Source organism: Cottoperca gobio, chromosome 15, assembly GCF_900634415.1.
Source record: "Cottoperca gobio chromosome 15, fCotGob3.1, whole genome shotgun sequence".
NCBI lineage: Eukaryota > Metazoa > Chordata > Actinopteri > Perciformes > Bovichtidae > Cottoperca > Cottoperca gobio.
Genome location: NC_041369.1, coordinates 3377821 through 3395654, shown reverse-complemented (window position 1 = coordinate 3395654; position 17834 = coordinate 3377821). Strand labels below are relative to the sequence as shown.

General features: G+C 39.7%; 1 long non-coding RNA gene across 3 annotated transcripts in view; it reads right to left on the bottom strand.

The window, feature by feature from the left end:
* Positions 1 to 4801: 4801 nt before the first annotated feature.
* Positions 4802 to 17834, bottom strand: part of LOC115020491 (uncharacterized) — a 152089-nt gene continuing 139056 nt past the window's right edge. For all 3 annotated transcript variants that reach the window (XR_003833583.1, XR_003833581.1, XR_003833582.1), the window contains one exon: positions 4802 to 5669. This is a non-coding gene — a long non-coding RNA (uncharacterized LOC115020491). The remainder of the gene's footprint in view (positions 5670 to 17834) is intronic.

Genomic DNA, 17834 nt, shown 5'->3' with positions numbered 1-17834 from the left:
TCCCCCTCATCCACTGCAGTAGCACCATACGAAAACAGCGAGTGTGAAAAATCAGGGATTCATGAACACAGTACATTTGACAGGCTGACTGGGTACAATAAAAAGTTTGAAAAGATGTGTTTGTTCATTTTCGCCCATCATTAATATCTAAGTATCTAGAAGCCTAGATTACATTTAACAGCTATTTCAATGGAATTTTGATGACAACATGTCTTATATATCTTCTAGATTTATTTATTTGTAAGTGCTGGATTTGTCCAGCTGTTGAAAGTTGAGATCCTTTATGTACCCTACAGGGTTGAGATGCATTCATGGCAGCTAGTTTACTTTACCACCTTCTTAATACTTAAGTAAGCTTGAAACAAACTAGGGCACTGTCTGGAGCACAAAAGACAAAACTCTTTACAGCTGTTTTGAATGGTCATATTCATAGGCATGTCAAAACACCTGCAGTCATAGCCTCCTCCAGGCTGATCCCACTGCTTCCATTATCTCTCTCCGAGAACTCTTGAAAGTATTTTCTCGAAAGTATTAATTGTGTTGCAGTTGGTTGTAAAAATAGTTATATTAAGAATAGAACAAGAGGGGTGTCTGTCAGGTTGTCTGTCTCGGAATTACAGATTTTCTTTAACGCAGTAACCCAATTGTACCATCAGAAAGGTGTGGAGCAAAGAGGTTTCAGGCGCTAGTGGATGATTCAACAAGCACCTTGAAGCATGCATAGGCCCTCAAACTGCAGTGTTAATGAACCATGCATTAGCAAAGTTTCAAGGCACTTTGGATTCCATTCTTGCATCAAATGTAACTATATAAAATGTGCTTTGTTTAGCTACTGTCGAACAACTATGTTGTTTGGAAGAAGGTACACATTTTATGATTATTTAATTGTTTTCTCTCAACCATGTATAAAGCAATCAGCGACTTGATGCTGATCTTTACAGCGAAGCTTCTCCTCCTGCCTCGCAAAGCGTCATCACTGTTCTAAAACCACTGTAGTGTAGCCTCTCATGACTTATTGCTGCAATACACTGTGTAAAGTGAAGGAAAGTGACATGTGATAAGGGCTGTGAGACAGGTTTGAGTCTGTAGCATTGAAGTTTTGACTTGTGAGCCATGTGAATGCCCCCTGATCAGCCAAAGTTTTGGGGTAAAGATGTTTTATAAATGCTTGCTAGAAGATCCCCCTTCAACTGTCAGTGTTGTCAGTGTTACATTTACTTTCTGCAATTTCTCTTTTGTTCCCTTCATGCACCAGCAGCAAACCACTGGAAATGAGTTGGGGATTCATTGCCCTTTTAGAAATTCTGACAAACAGCTACTCAACCTTACAGGGGAGGCTGGCTATGGCCTGTTGAGTAAGGCAACTTCATCGCTATTATAATGTGCGTGCCATTCATTTCAGAGCCGAGTATGTTTGCTTGCTGCCATCTTTCTCTCTGTCAGTTGCTCTCTCTCTCAGCCCCCTCATGTCAGCGAGGTTCACATCATCCTCGTTAAGCGTTTGTCTCCAGTCTAACTCACAGATGATTATTCATTTAGCCGCTTTAGACAGCTCCCGTCAGCCACAAGGACTCCGCTCATCCACCAAGGGACAAATCAACACTGGGTTTTTTTCTGCTCCTCCTCCTCCTCCTCCTACTCCTCCTCAGTTCTTTCTCCACTTCCCGTCTCTCTCCTGGGCTATTACACTGAGTGTTATGTTTACTATAACCCGCATGCTTGTTAATTATAAATCACGGGGTCCTCTTACGTTCTATTAATTGGTACCTCCTCTCTCGGTCTATGCAGAAGCGCCGGCAAATAAATTCAGGTACGGCTTCATTAAGTGGCACTCTCACAACAGATCTTGACACACGCTACAAAGACAATAAAACAAGGGAGTTGTGGGGGAAAGAGTGGAGGGCCTCAAGAACTTTGAGTCAGGAATTAAATTAAATGTGCTGACTTTACGAAGGGTTAAGGATTAGTAATCCACATCTCCTTATTATAAGTCAAATTATCATCTATAGCCATAAATTGCCACATTATAGATTGTAGAATATATGATTCACACATAAATACAAAGAGAGACGGTTTCAGAGCAGAGCACAAAGAGAAAGCTCTGTGAGATACAGCTACAGAGGGTCTGCTCATGGACCTGAAATGACTAGGTACAGTATCACACTGGAGAGCTCCATTAGAGATAATTGGATGGATTTCATATTAATACATGCTCTGTAATTTAGCATTGCACACAGGCTTAACCCCTGCATGGGATTTCATCCCCTGCCAAGTCCTGCAATGATACACTTCACACTGATCATAATGATTGGAAAACTGTAGTCCAGAGCGACAACAAGAAAAGAAAGAGATGATGAAAGAAAGTCATTTTTTCATTGCTGTGTCTTAGATTTGCATTTCAAAAAAATACGTTAAGTCAGTTTTAGCTCGTTGATTATTCTAAATGGGCGTCCATATAGTTTGGTTTTTTCATTAAACACACATTTTTAACAGAATTTCTGAAATGTGTAAAATATAAATAAAATGTGTAAAATGTGTGAAAACTGTATGTTTCCAACAACTACCTTTATGAACATATATTGAAGGGGAAGTGACAAGAGTACATAATTAAGCGAGCACCAGTAACTGTCATACATCTTGGCATTTCATTGCTGCTTCCCACCTATGATGGCATTTATGTTCTCTCATATTTTTAAAGAATGAATTTGCCTCTTGATCCACGTGATGATTTATCAGCTACTATGGTGATAGAAAAGGGTATGACCTCTGCTTGTTCAATTCTATATGTTGGGGGCTTTTTGGTAGAATGTAAGGATGTATCAAATGTGCACATTATTCTGCAAACATGCTTTCTTTTTTTGATTTTATATTTATTTTATTGTACAAACAGGTGGATGTAAAGTAGAATATAGGTGTGAGTAGAAAATATGTGAGGACATTACCTAAACGCTCCTGATGTATATGCAGGTTTAAGTCATTTAAATCGACCATGACAAGGGGGACTTCTTTCCGTGGCCATTATATTTGATGGAAAGTAACACAAATTCTATGAAATTAGCTGATGTGTTGGGATAGGGTCAGGATTATTCATGCAGGCTGCAGGATGGACTAAGAGTTACTGTTATTACGAGCCCTTTTGGCACCCAATGTCACCTAACAGCCACTTGGCCCAACATTTCAACTCCCCCCCCCCCCCACATAATATCTCCAGTACACTGGGAAGTCAGCAGTGACTCTCCATAAATTGGCAGGGGCAGTAGAAGGCACAACAGTAATGTGAAGACCCACTTCAAAAATCCCCTTCACCTCTTCACGTTTTCTCTCCCTCTCCCTCTCCCTCCTCCCGATTTGCTCATCAGAGAGAAATCTCTTTCAACTAGCTGAGGAGGTTCAGGACAACTGTGGAGTCTGACATAATTACCAGTGGCTTGGCTTTAATCACACTCTCCTCGGACTTCTCAGTGCACATTATCTGACACCAAACACAGACGCTCCCCTGTCTGAAACAGCCCAATTTAGCCTCCTAACGCCACTCAGAAAGCCAGCCGTCACAGACAACTAGAGATGGACAGAAGAAAGGCTGCAGAAAGTGAGAGTGAAGGAGAGGGTAGACATAATTATCCACCATATTTTGGCTTTGTTGTTTCTTTGTTTCTCCCCTTATTCATTTTTATTCCTTTACTTTGTGCACATTTAATAAGTCTGAAAATGTGTCAGTTCGATTCAAGTCCAACAAAGCTGTGGATGATTTATGCCAAAAGGTTGCGGGAGAAAAAAGTGTGAAGCAAGATTTGAGAGACAGTTTCAAGGTAGTGACGCTTCAATTAACCCGAGTTACCTGTATAGGATATCATTTGACTGACTGCTGAATTAATAAGCGCTTTTTGAAAATCTCTTGAAATGTGTTCTTGAGATACATCAAATGTAATCAAAGGGAAATACAATTCTTGTACCTGGCTTAGAATAATTTGAGGTCTTTTCAAATCCAAATTATAACTCATCAGAGCTGGAAGACTCAGACTTGGATTTCAAATGTGAGCTGAGACTGTGTATAATTGCCGTGAGATTTCATCTTGTTTTGCTCCACAGTTAGACAGGATTCTGTTAGTTCTGTTAGTGGACGTGTTTTCTCTTAAGAATTGCATCTAAGTGCAAATTAGCAGAAACGATCCTATTATGACTTGAACACTTCCAATCCTAATTCTGGAAACCTTGGGTTGGGCAGTGGTTATAAACAAAGTATGAGACATGTTAATATTAGTTCTGCACCTCCCCCTCTCCACCCTCAAATGGGTCAGAGAATGGAAGGAGTGGGATGCACAGGGGTTGGTGGAGTGAAAGGAGAGAACTTCAAAGTGATGAAACAGAGAAAGATCATGAACAGAAGCACTCGCTAATGTGTTCCCAGGATGCGGCCGTTCCAACCAGACCCCAGACCTTTGATGCTGTCTCTGACAGACCGTCCTGAAGAAAGAAAAGGGAGAGAGAAAAAAACGAGCAGCCATCACTGGCTATTAGCAGGCAGAGCAATCTGTTTGGGGTAATGAGCAATGAACCCGGACAGGGTCGCACTCTGTTTCAACCTCGGGGATGCTTATGCTTGCATTACACTTCTTAGAAAACAGCATTGTGGTGAAATATGTGAATTGAAAGAGACTCAGAGACACGAGACTGAACACAATTGTAATCATGACAATTTAACATATAATGTATGTTGGAAAATGTTTCTTTGTTTTGCTTTTGAAGGCATAATACTTATTGATTTATTGCAAATTAACTATTTTAATTAGTAAGCATGTACATATGTGTTACTACTCCCAGAGTCTGCTGCTGGGAAAGGCAATATAAGCAAGAAAGAAAGAAAGAAAGAAAGAATACAATAATGTGGTGAAATGTGTGTAAATGAACGTGGTACTAAGTTCAGTTTTGGTTTAAATCATGGAAACAGCAGTCTCCTGTGTTACAGTGTAATGTTAGGTTGACCCGTACATCTTCCCCGACCTCCTCCCTACATGGACTTTCTGTAGAAGTGCTACAGCTGCTAGATTGCTTTGTTACTACAAGATGTCCTTTTGGGCAACTTACTGAAAAGTCCCAAAAAGACGACAGAATATCCAAACACTAATGTAATTGCACACTCATCCCATTTTATGACTCAAAAAGGAACAATAATGTATATTGACTTCCATAGATATACTGTAAGTAGATATAAGACACAGGTTTTTCAAAGCGAAATAACCACATTATATTTCAAATTATTCATAGCAGAAAATGTAATAAAAAGAAAAAACATATCATGAGAACAAAGAAATGAAAAGTAGCCAATGAGCAAGTGAGAAAGAGCCAGAGATCGTTTCTTCCACCCAAACTCAGTGGCAGCAGTGACCGCTCTGCCAGCTTGTGCCACATCAGTTTGAGGAGGTCAAGTCAGCGCCTGGCAGGCTGCGTCTGGCCTGGTCCCACCACAGGAGGAGCGCCGGTCCGGAGCCAAACCTCCAGGCCTGCAGCCCACTCTCCCAGCAGAGCGACCTGCACTTCCCGCACTTCACTGGCTTCTCGCTGGGGGCAAGTCAGGGAGCCGCTGGGGCGTGGGGCATTCAGCTCCAGAACTGCACCCTTCAAACCCCTGGGAGGTTGAGGAAGTGACCCCGGCCAGCTCTAACTGTCAACTAGCCAGGCAGAGGAGAGGAAAGAGGGGTGACAGAGGCCAGGAGGAGAGAGGGGAGGAAGAGCCGAGGAGGAGAGGAGAAGGATGACAAGGGGTTAGGTGTGAGCTATCCGGGGAGATGTTTGTCCGGCAGCTATGTGGAGTGAAGCAGCGGAAGGAGAGGAAGCTGGTTGTTCTCACATCACAGTGATCAGCACTGCCTGTAGTTGGTTGTGTTGTTTATCAAAGAATACGATGTCCTACCACGTCAAGAAGGACAAATGTTCTGCTGTAAATCTTCTCTTTGACTAAAAAGTTAATTTAGTTTCTGGGAAATGTTTTCATTCATCAAATCTTTGATATTAATGTAAATTTCCACATTTTATCTACACAATTTATAGGAATCTGAAACCATCTTCCATTCTTCCTCATAGACAAGCCAAGTGTCTCCTCTTAAAACTATTTTATATATGTTACTATCGTTTTGAGGACATCTGCGGCCTCATTCATAAAACTGCGAGTAGAATTCTCGCCAAAAGCTTGCTTTCGGACTGAACGTGGAAATCTTTCTAATCATCAAACAGAAATTGTATTTTCTGATTTAGTTTTGGAATTTACTTCCTGTGGGATTCCTGTACAAGGAACTATGTAGTCAAGCATTTGTTTTTGACTGTTTTCATGGTTGTGAAACTAATTTCATTGATTCTTCTGACATAAAATAAGGTGCATCATTAATCTTAAATACAAAATAAATAGAAACACATACTAGCACACATGCAATAATACCTATGCACATACACCAGGCACATATAGTAAAGTATTAAATATTATTATGACATAAATCTATTTTATGTCTATTTGAGGAAAGATCACTCAAAAGCAGTTCTAAAGAAGTTAAATACAATTGTAAGTGATATCATTCAACATCAAGCACATGTGTTTTAAATTAAGAAGCCCTGTGAGGGAATATGTGCAAGAGCAAATGTGTGTATGCCTGGATGCTGTATGCATAATGTGCATGAGTGTGTCGTTTGCACACGGTCTGCGCAGATGTCCACGAGAGTGATGTGTGTGTATGTGTCTGTTTGTGTGTATGTGTGTGTGTGTGTGTGTGAGCATGCAGCTCCCAGCGCCCGGCGGTGGTGGCCCGTTATTGAGCCTTTGAGAGGCGAAGCGGCTGATAAATTCAAACTCTTTGTGTAATTGTCTTTCGCATCTGAATACAAATCCCTGCTGCTTATGATTCATCATATTTATTTTTTTATTTCCTCCGGCAACATCTTTTATTAGTTGTGCACTCAGCGGCGAGATTTAATTTCTGCAGGAGGGGACAACAGCATCGGCTTGATGATTATTATTGAGAATGTGATACTACAGAGGCTGAAATAAAATCTATAGTGCATTAAAGTGACAGATTAGGAGGGGCGGAGGGTTCATTTACAAGTGTTAAGACATCAGCGGCTAATGCCCTGCAACGCCAAATAGCAATCCACAATCCTGGTCCCTGTTCTGTAGGAGTGTGTTTGAGGGGAACAGCGTGAGGGAGTGTATGAAGAGTGTGTGTGGCCACAGGAAAAGTTAATGTGTTTGTTACACTCAACAGGGAGCCTCTGGTGGAGATATTTGGGCATTGCTAGAAGAGAAGGAGTTTAACATGCCACTGTGCCAGAGAGAAGAGATCTGGCCTGAGATCTTAACATTACTCAGCAACATGAAACAGTGGCATTACTTCCCCTACTGGCTGAATACTCCACTTGTTTTAAGGGAAACATATTGTAGAATGAATGACGTATGACCTATTTGTTTTGCAGTTGTGTGACATGTAAACATACCTCAGTAAGGACACAACGGAGACATGAAAATGTTGTATTTCTCTGGTAAATAAACAGTGATTATTACTCACACCTGAGGTGCATATTGTTACAGTAATTACATAGTAAGCATCATCGTAACTATTCCATTGACATACAGTCTTAAACACTCAAACGCTCAAATGACAAAACAAAACAACCAAAGCCGGGAGCATCACAAAAGAAATTTGTATGTATTTGAGTCCAGTCCCAAACGTTCCGCGGACTTTATATGCAATACGTCTAAAATGAACCTTGTGTTATGTCTGAACACACCTCGAGACTCCTGAGCTTTTGGTCCAAGAGTAATTCACAAAGCACTTTAGCAATAAAACTAGCGTCCCGCTGCATTCACACATAGCCTACAGATACAAATTATAAGCCAGTTTATAGCCATTCTCAACTTTTCCCTGTAGTGCTGCTTGGTCCATTTTAAATCTCTGTAGCTCAATGGGCGCCGTCAGGCTGCGACGCCATGCCCCTTTCACAATGAATAGCAGCCTATCACTGTCTCAGCTTTTGAGTGCGCGGTCCATTAGAATTAGGCCAGAAGAATCCTCCGTCATTAAAGACTCTGAACAGTTGGTTTCAAAGCCAAAGTATTTGTCTTCTTCACAACGGTGAATATTCATGAGTAAATAAGCAGCACTCAAAGGTTTAGAAAAGAACACCTTAGGTGTTGTGGTTAGGGGGTTTGATCTGCTATGATTGACAGCTGCCCTGAAACATCAGCAAACAGCCCACAACTCTCATTACATTTGTATTCAAATACTTCCAAAGATCAACTGATGCATGGACATTTGATAGATATATTGTAGATAGAACGTTCAACCTGATCCTGCTTGTAGCTCAGTAGTTCACTCTGCTAAGAAACCTTTAGTCCTATTTAGGGGGGGGGGACTCCTAATAGTGACATACAATCAGCTTCGAGGCAAATGACACTTACTGAAATTGATAATAGTCACTGTTGCCTTCATGACAGCTTTTGAATTCTTACGTCCTTTATTTGTAAGTGGAAATTAAATATTCATTATCTCTACACACACACACACACACACACACACACACACACAACACACACACACACACACACACACACACACACACACACACACACACACACACACACACACACACACAAATAACTCATTTTGGCAATTCAAAGCCTCCAATGTTGGTGTTTGAAGCTTGTTAAAAATGATGACACTGGACAATCGTGAATCATCTACATGCACATCCTCACTAAATGACTGACTTACAATGGAGACACAAGTAGAGTAAGATGAAATTACTTCTAATGATATAATGGCCGGTCTCCTTAGAACTGACATGTTGAGTCACTCTGCAAACGGTCAAGTCGCATCGATTTTCATCAGGGGTAGAAACCTGATCTACACTCGTCCTCTTTAACCGACTCGTCTCTCTCTCAGATGCCCCCAGATATTTATGTCTACTGTCTGATTCTGCAGAGCGGGGGCTTAATCAGATCCAGAGTGAGCTTCATCAGTATTCAAGCAAGCTGGTGGGAAAAAAAAGAGAGATAAAGTGAGACAGAGAGGAGGACAATAGCGGAAGACTGAGCGACACAAAGATGTAGAGGGCAGAGGCACACGATCAGGCCACAGCAGAACATGTTACAACACTATTCTGGGAAACAAACCCTGTACTGTATCTTCAAATACATTATAAGACTGAAAGAAAGTATTGCAAGTCTTCTTGAAACTTCTGGTTATAGTGAACATCAGAGGTCCCGGACGCTGAGACAACTGTCAGGGATGAACTACTGTTGCTGGAGAACTAACTGCTATCACATAACCGGCCGGGAACATGCAAGCGCTGGTCGGCTACGATAACTCGCTTGCTAACTGTCTCTGTTGCTATTGGGACAATAAGATCAACACAGTTAATTCTAGAGAAGTAGTTTTTGTAACATCAACCCTTGTCTCAACACCAGTCGGATCTCACAGAAGTATGTGATATTGCCAAGACCTTTCATCACCGCATTACGAGGTGCCGTGGTGCAGGCACACATTTTTAACACATTACGTGCTAGCACCACGGAAACAATGTGAACGGGAAGTACATTAGGATACTTTGCCATGGTGGAAACACACATTCCCAGGTTCAGAGGGAAGGGGTCAAGGATGTATGGTTGAGTCAATAAGTTGAGTTATGTAACAGACATATTAATTCAAACTGAACCAGGATGTTTTTCTTTTCTAATTTTACCCCAAATCATATTCATTACAAAACCAAACAAAGAAGTTTTGTTGCCTAAAACTAAATTGTTTCCGTGGTATTGGTACGCAATTTTGAGACATGACGTGTCATCACTAGACCTAAGCGCAGCATTTGACACGATTGACCAAGACATCCTAATTCATCGTTTAGAAAAACTGGTTGGTCTCTCTGACTGTGTATTAAACTGGTTCAGAACATATATCAAAGGGAGAAAGTATTTTGTCAGGCTTTGAGATCATGTGTCAGAGAAGCATGATGCCCACTTTGGAGTTCCACAAGGGAGCTGCCTCGGTCCATTACTGTTCTCCCTATACATGCTACCACTGGGGGACATTATTAGAGAACACAATGTGTGCTTCCATAGCTATGCGGATGACACACAACTGTACATCTCTGCTGAACCAAATTATACTACAGCTATTAACTCCATCACCACCTGTCTGTCAGCAATAACTAAATGGATGAGCAATAATTTCTTAAAATTAAATGAGAATAAAACAGAAATCTTACTAGTAGGTCCTGTAACAAAAAGAGAGATGATGCTGAATAACATGGGGAAACTTACTCCTTTTATTAAACCTGAAGTTACAAGTACTGGTGTTATCATAGACTCAGATCTAAGCTTTAAATCCCACATAAACAAGGTGACAAAAACATAATTCTTCCACCTTAGAAATATAGCTAAAATCAGACAATTTATAAATCAAAAGGATGCTGAAAAACTAATCCATGCTTTCATCTCAAGCCGACTCGATTACTGTAATGAATTCTTTACTGACATCCCAAAAGTGAGGCTGCTGACTAGAACCAAGAGGAGAGACCACATCAGTTCAGTGTTAGCCACTCTACACTGGCTTCCAGTAACTTTTAGAATTGATTTTAAGGTCTTGTATACAAAGCCCTAAACTGAACCGCACCTAGTTACACTGCCAACTCTCTAATAAACTATGTGCCCCCAAGAATATTACGATCATCCACTACTAGTTTATTAAATGTTCCCAGAAACATCCAAAAGAAAATTGGGGATGCAGCCTTTTGCAATTATGCACCAAAGCTATGTACCACTTTACCTGCAGACATTAGGGAGGCAAGCTCGCTCAATATCTTCAAAAGTAAGCTAAAAACATATCTCTTTACTTTAGCCTTTTAATAGTGATATTTTATATATTTTTATATTAGCCTTTTAATAGTGATATTTTATATCTCTTTACTTTAGCCTTTTAATGGTGATATTTTATATCTCTTTACTTTAGCCTTTTAATAGTGATATTTTATATCTCTTTACGTTAGCCTTTTAATGGTGATATTTTATACAATCTTTAATGCTGCTATGTTATGCCACTTTAAAAACTCATTTAAATGCTTTTATTAAAGCTGCTATTGTATCTCTTTACTATTAGCCTTTTAATGTTGATTTTATACTATTTTAATTCTGCTATTTTATACTAATTTTAATGCTGTTACTTTATGCCACTTTAAAAACTCATTTAAATGCTTTTATTAAAGCTGCTATTTTATCTCTTTACTATTAGCCTTTTAATGGTGATTTTATACTATTTTAATTCTGCTATTTTATACTAATTTTAATGCTAATTCACTCTCATTTACATCAACACTGATTATTAAACTGTAAATGCTCTGTCTAATTTTGTACTCATTGGTATGTTTTTGCTGTGAAGCACTTTGGGCTGCAATTCTTGTATGAAAGGTGCTATACAAATAAAGCTTATTATTATTATCACCACGTGATGCATTGTTAACAGGTCATGGTCATTGCCACGTTCCCTGAAAGCTTGTACTGTTCACCAAAGTTCACTAAAGTTCAATTTGATTCCAAAGATTTGTGTGGACTTTGATTGCTCTGACAGGAATTGATTTTGCTCCAAAATCTTTCCGTTTTTAAAGTTAGTATGACCAGCTATACTGTTGGATTTTTCATCAAACAATTAGCAGTAATCACAGATTTCACCATTTGTAGATCAAAAAACCTCTTTACATCCATCCATAATATTTTGTTGAAAACTGAATGTTTTTTTAGATGTCTAGGTAGTGGCCGTTTTACAACGCCTCAAGTACGTAGGCCCGTCTAGTCTGCATAGTATCCTTTATCAGCATCACAACAACTAGTATCCGCTGTGAGATACGTCAGGAAACTTTTGACCTCCAAATCTCTAACTCAGTGCTTACCAGGCTGTGATGAGTGTCAAAGCAGCAGCAGCATCTCTGCAGTGGTGTCCGAAAGATATCAGACAGGAAATCACTTTACCAGTCAAGCAATCACCATTATCCTCCCTCTAATTATATTAGCTTGGATTATTATTATTTAAGTCATTTAATCTTTAAACTTTCAAATTTCAAAATACCTGAAATCTAAACTGTCACCAAACACGGCTTCTTAGAATCACATTTAAAGTTTAATTTAAATATGTAATCTATGTATTGACGTGATCAATACATAGAATATATATTGACCAATATGGAATACATGTTAGATGCAGTATTTTATTCTTAATTATTGATGTAAATAGTAGAAAGTGATTTTGTATAATGTGTTTGTCAGGCAGCTCTTGGGCTTCTTGTTACAGTTATTTTAAAGTAAAAAAATATAGTGACTGTTTGTTTTGTTTGTATATTTTTAAATTGCTCAAAAAAAACCTGTGTATGTGCAGAACTTTAGAGAGCAAACAACAAAGTTAAGATAATCATCAACATGTCTTTAGGCGACAGCTTGACACAATTAAACGTACTCTATTTTCCCCTCCTCTACATTTGGCACTTGTCAAATTATTGGAGACAAAGGTCAGAGTCCTAACGACTCTAACAAGCTGAGTTTCAGTTAAGTGTCGAGTTAAGTTAAGCACGAGTACAGACAATTTGTCCTCCACAATGTGATATCTGCCTGCTGAAGGAAACAAAAGATTACAACTGTCAAGGTATCACTTTGAACATGTTTGAAAATTACAAGACTTGAACTCCCTGTTCCAGCCCTTTCTCTCATTTTCCCCCTTCAGCGGGACCATTCAGCTGCAGCACAATCTGCAGTCATCTGAAGTGTAATTATGCGATCTGATTGTGATTTCTTTACCATGTTCCTCCCTGCTCCGCTCTCCCGATGAACCCTCACTGATCAGTATCAAATCTGCAGGTCAGCCATGCTTTTGGAGAACTCCCTGACGATAAAGTCTTGTTTCACAAATCTGCTCAATATATGTTTCAGTTGATTCAGTGCACATTGTATGGGTATGGGTAGAAGAATGAACGAGAGGAACATTAACTGAGGGGCTTCTTCCATCAGCGTATATCAGGACTGTAAATATTAGTATGCTGCATGTCTAATTTCCCACCTTTTTTTCTCAGGTTGTATCCTGATTCATGGTCCCCGCACAGCAGAGTAGGAGCATAGGCAGTGTGAGCTGCTATTATGTGGAGCCCATGGTGCATTAACAACAGCAGCAGGCGTCGGCTCTCACATCTGATCACACTAAATCAGACAATTGTGGACGAGAGGTGAAGGGAGAGAGGGGGGAGGAGGAGGGGAGGGATGGTCTAGAGGGACCTGGGAGGGATGAGCTGACTGCCAATGTCTAGGCGTGACACGTACGCTAGTTGCAGGGACTAAATAAAAGTACCACACATTTGTAAAATATATACATACAAGTCCTTTGTCTTCTCCAGACATCAACGCTAAGTTCCCGTCACTTGCCGGGGGCATCTGTTTCACATATTGCAGTCAACACCTCGTCTCAATTACTTCCAGCGGGTAAATATATAAATAAAAGGAGAGGCGACATAATCAGAAATCAGTATGTGAGCCCCTGCCGTCCCTGAAGACCCAAGCTCTCAGATCTTCTTTGTCATTTCTGGGCTGGGAAGCCACTGGGCCCATGGAGGTCACAGAGCTCAGGCCTCATCAGCAGGGCTAATTTGATTGTGGCGGAACAATGGTTAGCGTAGCCGAGCCTGGCGCTGGCCTGCTGACGAGCTGCATATTAATGGCTGGTGGCCACTAGGCTAGCTTTGCCCCGCAGAGGAAGGGCACACTGAGGGTAGTGAGGGCTCAGCACCTCTACATATGTTTTTATTAAGAAAGAAAAAAAGATTTCTGCTTTGTTTACTTGTGACTCTATTGTCATTTAATCAGTGTGGAGCAAGTTGCTAGAACATTGTAATAAATGAGTACAACTTTAAAACCTCCACACCAAAAACATTGAGCTGCTCTTTAGCTGCTAAATGCTACAATCTATTCAAAAGTCAGATTGTCATTTGGTGCTGGTGAACAGTGGGTTAATAAGAGCTTCTTCACCTGAAACAACTTCCTGCTACTGCAGGAAACAAGGTAAGCAATGAGAAGCAAAACAGTTAAGTTGTGGGACTTGAGACCAAAATAAAGAGCTGAAAGATGTTAACATCGTCCTTTTACACATTTGTATGTATAATATGCGTTGGTGATTGGTGTGGAAATCATGCATTTATTACGAAACTCAGTTTTCTTAGATTCACACTACACTTTTATACCTTAATTAATGTACTGAATGCATTGATATGTTGAAAAGATTAATCACACACAGAGAGTTTCAAACCTTGTCCCACTCTGGTGAATGGAGCTATCTTTGTCTAGAATGTGACCAGATAAGGGATGTGTGTGAGGAAAGCTGCCTTCTTCGCTATTATAGAAGTGTTGTTCGGGAACTGTAATAACCCTAACCCTGAAAAGACACTGAGCTGAGATGTACTGAACAACAGGTGGTCATAAAGACCTTGAGGGTTATGGGCAGATAACTGCACCCATCCTTATTACTGACACCAAATAAGGACACCAAAGATGAAACCGTGGACACGCCTACCGCACCAACAAAGGCCGCCATTGGACAATGGCCTACACCGACCAATAAGAAGAAGGGACACTCCTATTTTGCTAGTGTGTATATATTGTATGTGAAAGCTGATTTGGGACCCTTCTCTGAAACCGTGACACAGTTAACTACCCTGATGGTCTGTGGAAGGCTGACAGTGAACGGACCTCATGAGTATAACTTTGTGTTTTTCTGCGCCTTTGAATTGAATTGAATAAATAAGCTGATTTTATTACCCAAAGATTCCTGGTCCGTCTTTTTGCAGATATTTATACTGGACACTGAACACTGCAATCCAGAATTCCTGTAATCGCAGTAAAGCCGCATTGGTCACACACACAACGTTGAACACAAACCGGCTGGTTCCTGAATGTATGAGCCCACAAGTGGCTAATGTTAGCAAATGTCCTACACAACATGTAAATGAGACAACTTTACAACTACCAGAAGGCATATTCCTCCTTTTATGGCAGAGGCTAGACAAATCCTTCCACCTCCGGCCCATGCTCCAAGCAAACTCGTTACTCCCATTCAACTCCCGGTAAAACCGAAAACAAGACGACGCCTCAAAATGTCGAAGGGACCGAGCGTTACTGGGATATGACTTGTTAATGTCATTATTAAGTGAGCATATCTGTGTTCACTGTCCACCACATCTCTGAATGTGGCAGACTAATGAACACAGCCCAGCACACCATCTTCTACTGAGAAGTGAGCATACTAATGGCTAGTGTAGCTTAGCGTAACCCTTAGTCCCACAGTGAAGCATACTAATGTTGCTGAAGCCGAATGTGGCCCTGCTGCACCAAAGAGCATACTAATTACCACGGCTGCCCTTCTCCGTGACCTTGGCAGGTCACTTAGCAGTGTGATCAGTCCCTGACTCCTAATAAAGACACTTTAACAGGGTGAGCCACAAGGGCAGAGAGCTTTTTTCCCTCTCTCCCTCCCTCACTTTCTATTCATCTTCATGGTGTATTTTTAGTTTAAGAGTAGTAGTAGCAGAAGCATATACTTGTAAAGAAGGCAACATTTCATTCGTGTGTATCACTATAATGCTTTGTCATTTATGTCTATAAGTCTGCTTTTATGTATCAAAAGTTATGTTCATTGTAAAGAATCGAACTCACTCCCGCAAAGACGAGACAGGCTGGAAACCTGTTGCCTTAGAGAGGTGTCCGAAGGTATATAGGGGACAGTAAGACAGTATACAAATACGCCAGAAACCTTCTGGAATACAAGTCATTTTAATATATTGAATAAAAGCACAACATATTGGATACCAGCAGCTTCAGTACAAACTGTCAGTGTCAACGTTAATCTCTTTTGAGCCATGTTTTTTTTACACAGCAACTAAAATAGTAAAAAAATACCAAAATGTACATAAATTAATCCTTGAGTTAAGTTAGCTTAACTGAACACTTATTTACTGAAAAATCCCGTGTTTGACTGGCGTGTAAATGACCCACATTTGTTCTTTATCATTGAAACTGCACTTTTATTTGAACACTGACCGTCTCTTCTGCTTATCCTCCCTTTTTATTTTTATTTATTCGTTTATATATTTATTTTTGTGTCACTCACTCTGTCTTTGAGTTACTAGAAAAGCTATACAAGTCTAATGTATTATTATTATTATTATTATTATTATTATTATTATTATTATTATTATACACTTTGGTCATATAAAGTTTTAAAATCATTTGCATGTTCTAATAAAGATAATGTATAGCTGGCTTAAAAGTATTTAGTAGTGAAGAAAGTATTTAGATATTTTTCTTTGGCAACAAAGAAATATGTCAAAGCTAAAAGTGCAAAAGAAGCAAAATGCAAAGGATGACAAATAAAAGTACAGTAATAATAATACAACAATACAAGTTTTGTATTATTATGTATTATATTATTGTGTTTGCATCACTGAGGCATCAATGTGTAAATTGTATTTTTCTGTTTGCTAATATGAACTACTTTATACACGGGTGGACAGGGAGCTCTATGTATGATATGTATATATATGTATGTATGACATGCTCTATAACATGTATTATAATTAAAAAACTGATCATGTTTTGTGAATCAAATCATACAATCTTAAAATAATAAAGTAGAATTATAAACTGCTATGAAATGGAAATACTCAAGTTAAGTACCTGACATATGTATAGTACTTGTGTAAATGTACATAATTACATTTCATCAGTAGAGCAAGAGTAGACTATTGTTTTTAATAAGGTAACAGGACAATGATGCTGTGAGCATCAGTGTATTTATGCGTAAATCTTTTTTTAATTGTATAGAAAGATGTACATAATGTACAGTTCAAATCTTGTCATTTGTACATGTAATTATTAGTATTACTTTGATTTTAAAACAGACATTTGATTTCAATCAATCCCATTTTTATTCTTCCCATTTCAATTTCACAACTTTCACTATGAGAAGTTCAAAACAAATGGGCTGCTTTGGCAGGTTTACCTTTGAATTAAAAATAAATGATTCCAAGTTGATGTTTCTTCATGTACTTTGTGTTTTCCCATAGAACTGTACATGTGTTGACTCACACAGATGACATAGATAGCATCCTGTCAGATATGGATGTACTGTTCCTATAAATAGCACATCAAACATTTTTCTTTTCATCCATCTCTTGCATCATTTCCATGTTTTCCTCTCTTCTACCTTGATCCCTCTCCGTTTCTATCCATCCCTCCTCTTCTCTCTCCCCCACCCTTTTCCATCCACCCTTCTCTCTAGTGATGCTGGACACACAGGTAGTGAAGCAGCAGGCGGTATGGTGAAGGATAATTACCTAGTGTTTGGAGCTCCCCAGGAGTCTGGGCCTTCCAGGGTGGGGGAGGGAGGGGGGCTAACACTACACTCCAACACTTAGCCAGTGCAAATGCATGCCTACATAAATGGGCTTTTGTTGCCACCTGAGAAAGAAACGTAAGAGGATGTAATATTCATCTCCCTTTTTACCCCTCATCTTTCATGCCGCCTAGTCTCAACCGTACCTTCCCCTTTACTTCCTTTTTTTTCCCTCTGCTGCTTCGCCCCACATTTACCTGCAAATCCTTCCTCAGACAGTTTTACATGGGACATTTTACACAATAAAACACATAAATAGTGTAGACATGGTTATGACGGATTAAGTTTATTTGTTTTTCTGAGTGCGACTGAGGTTTTGCTTTGTGTGTACTATGGGGAATATTATCCATAGCTGTCAAGAAATGCAGATGAGGT